Source organism: Nestor notabilis, unplaced genomic scaffold, assembly GCF_000696875.1.
Source record: "Nestor notabilis isolate BGI_N333 unplaced genomic scaffold, ASM69687v1 scaffold12088, whole genome shotgun sequence".
NCBI lineage: Eukaryota > Metazoa > Chordata > Aves > Psittaciformes > Psittacidae > Nestor > Nestor notabilis.
This window is the reverse complement of record NW_009942118.1, coordinates 22210-25749: the sequence shown is the minus strand read 5'-3', so window position 1 is coordinate 25749 and position 3540 is coordinate 22210. Positions and strand designations below refer to the sequence as shown.

The following is a 3540-nucleotide window of genomic DNA, read 5'->3' as shown; positions in this document are numbered from 1 at the left end:
CGCCTCATAGCTCATCTCAATCTCCCCGCTGGCAGGTTAAAGACATTCCCCTTGTCCCATTCTTCCCATGGATAATGGGATAACTTGGGCAGCTCCATCAGGGCAGCCGGTGCCCGTCAGCTGGTGCCCGGGAGGGGACATGGCAATGTCACCCAGCGCCACAGGCGGCGGCTGCCAGCTCCCACCGGGACCGGGGATCAGCTGCTGCTCTGTATATTTAGCTCAGAGCACAGGAGGGAAAAGTGATCTCCTGCAGCTCCCCTCCAGCACAGGATCACCACAACAAACCCCCAGGGACTCTGCGGAGGGGACAGTGCTGCTGTGGAGCACATCGCTGCCAACAGCCGGGCAGCAGGATCCAGGATGGGCCATCACCTCCTTCGAGAAGCTGCTCATGGATGGAGCTGCACACCAAGGACACCTTAAAAACAGATCGGCCCTTAGTGTATGTTGGAGCGAGGCCAGAGGAGGCCCCGGAGCTGCTGCGAGGGCTGGAGCAGCTCTGCTCTGGAGCCAGGCTGAGAGAGCTGGGCTGGGGCAGCTGGAGAAGAGAAGGCTCCTGAAGGGGACACCTCAGAGCAGCTCCAGGGCCTAAAGGGGCTCCAGGAAACCTGGAGAGGGGCTTTGGACAAGGGATGGAGGGACAGGCCAAGGGGAATGGCTTGAACCTGCCAGAGGGGAGATTGAGATGAGCTCTGAGGCAGAAGCTCTTCCCTGTGAGGGTGCTGAGGCACTGGCACAGGGTGCCCAGAGAAGCTGTGGCTGCCCCATCCCTGGCAGTGTTCAAGGACAGGTTGGACACAGGGGCTTGGAGCAACCTGCTCTAGTGGAAGGGGTCCCTGCCCGGGGCAGGGGGGTGGGGCTGGAGGAGCTTTAAGGTCTCTTCAACACAAACCAGTCTGGGGTTCTATGTTTCTGGGATTCCATGATTCTATGTAAACTCCTGTCTCCAAGCTCTCTTTCTCTAACGTGTGCGACTCCAGGCAGGGGCATCAGAGGTTGAGAGGAGCCAGGCCTGATGGAGCAGTAACAAACCATGTTTCCTTAGGAAACCAGGCTAACAACATCTGAAGATTCCTCGGGATGAGCCTCTACCAGAGTTGCCCCTAAACTGCTGGAGCTGCTGCTGGAGTGAGCGTGGAGGCAGAAATAGAGCAGTAATTAGGAGAGGTTCCCCCAGGGACAGGGCTTTGCTTTAATCGAGGTCACTGCTGTCATCTGAAACTCTGCTGAAAATCCACTTCCAGAACGGAAAATGCAATGATGGGTTAAGGGCAGCATGAGGCTGTTGGGTGAAAATTCACCCATAGTTAGAGCACTTTGAAATGACCCTTAGTTTCTGTCTGTCTGACCCATTCTGCCCAGTCAGGTCTTCAAAACATACCCAAATCTTGCCCTCAAAAGGCCAAACTAATAAAGGTGAATACAAAGTTCCCAATGGACCAAGGAACCAGCAGGATGGGAGTGAAGAGCTCCCTCTGGCCACTGAGCCCCCCATGCTCCAGGGCAGAGCCCATGTGCCATGGATGGGTGCTTTGGCACGTACCTCCGGGACCAACATCTGAGAGAGCCACAGTCTCTGCTGAAGCTTGGATCTGCTTCTGGGGAAGGGGTGATTGAACCTGAGCTGCAGAATGATCATGGCCTCATTCTCAACAGATGGAGCTGCTTTTTCTTCTTTTTATTAAAAGAATTAATATATGATGAACAGAAATGCAAAGAGCAGAGAGCTGTGGTTTAGCAGGGACCTCATCCAACCCGGCTCAGCACCTGGGCAAGGGGCAACTCATCCCACACTGCTCAACGTCTCAGTGCAAGACCAGTCACTAACACGTTGTATTCTGGAGCTATGTTAAGATGTTCGTTCACTTTGTCTGTCGCAAATCCACATTTTAACAAACAAAAGTCAATCCCAAGCACATAATCCTACACTAAAGGGAGACGGCTCAAAGTGTTTGCAGTGCAAGAGCTTCCACACCTATGGAAGTACCCTGCAACTGGTTCCATCCCACCCGGACTATCCTGTGACTCCTGAGGTGGGAGCTCTGCCTGCTGAAAGAAGAAGGGTGAATGAAGTTTAAACATAAGCTGCCAGAGGGGAGACTGAGATGAGCTCTGAGGCAGAAGCTCTTCCCTGGGAGGGTGCTGAGGCGCTGGCACAGGGTGCCCAGAGAAGCTGTGGCTGCCCCATCCCTGGCAGTGTTCAAGGCCAGGTTGGACACAGGGGCTTGGAGCAACCTGCTCTAGTGGAAGGTGTCCCTGCCCATGGCAGGGGTTGGGGTTGGGGCTGGAGGAGCTCTGAGCTCCCTTCAACCCAAACCAGTCCATGATTCCATGATAATGCACACAGCAGAAACCAGCAGAGAGCTGCTGGGTCCAAGACAAGTGATGCAGGAGCTCAGTCCTGGTCTGCCCCACCTCTGAGGTGTCTGAACACTGACTACAACGGTACCAAGGCCTTTTGAAGCTTTTTAAGAGAAACGGATTTTATTACTCACACACTGGCAATATCTGGACATAAAAGGACCGGACGGTACAACAGCTTTGAAGGGTTAATCCTGTTAGTGCTTGTGCAATAACCCTCAACTAGTGCACTGAGAGAGGCAAGAGTTGCTGAGAGAGACATAAAACTGCTCATTAGTGCCCAGCCCTAACACATGATTATCCTCAGTCTAGTAACGGGTGAGTAGGATGCCTGAAGTGAGAGGATTTCCCTGGGGCTGCTCCAGGAGTCAGTGGGAGCAGTGGAGCTGCAGCTCCAAAGCCATGTGGAGCCAGGAGCTGCCTCCAGGGAAAACACCAAACTTAAGGACTGCAATTGAAAGCTTTTCATTTAATTACTCCATGAAGTGGGATTTAGGCAGAGGGAACAGAATGCAACCTGGGAGCAGACAGCCAACAGCAGCTCATTGAGAGGGTGCTGAGCTCCAGGCTGCTGTGTCTGGAGCAGCCCTGAAGACTGGCACCATCCCAGAACCCAAAGTGCCTTTGTGACAGCTTCATTTGCCCAGTAACTCAACTGCTGCATTGGGCTGGGTGGGAGATTTCACCTCCCTGGATGGTGGTTTCCCTACCCTAGAAGCAGGAACAAGGTGCCCTGGGGAAGGGCTCATCATGGACGGGATGTTGTGTGGTTCTCATGGACAGCGCCGTGCCAGCTGTCCTGTGCCTTCAGTCATGGGGGAAAACAGGAGCCTTCTGGACCAGGAGCAGCAGGACACAATTTTGTACCTTCCCAACCCCACGGAGATGCTGTCAAGGTCTCCCACAAGCCATACAGGTTGTGCAGCACTGTCCCCATCAGGCCAAGGCCTGGGGTGCTGAGGGCACATCCAGCAAAGCTCTGCAGCACAGCACCAGTGGCTGCCAACCCACCACCCACCTCTGGCCAGGGAACACCAGGAACTGGCTCAGCACCAGCCCCGGTCTCAGCTCCTGGCTAACTCCCCTCTAGGGCCAAGAATAAACACAGGAGGTACATGGAGCTGTTATGCCTAAAGGGGCTCCAGGAAACCTGGAGAGGGGCTTCTTACAACAGCG

General features: G+C 54.4%; 1 protein-coding gene across 1 annotated transcript in view; it reads right to left on the bottom strand.

Moving 5' to 3' along the window:
• The window catches only part of STIM1 (stromal interaction molecule 1), a gene marked incomplete at its 3' end in the record, with an annotated part of 34671 nt that overhangs the window by 30456 nt on the left and 675 nt on the right, over positions 1-3540 (bottom strand). The window lies entirely within an intron of this gene.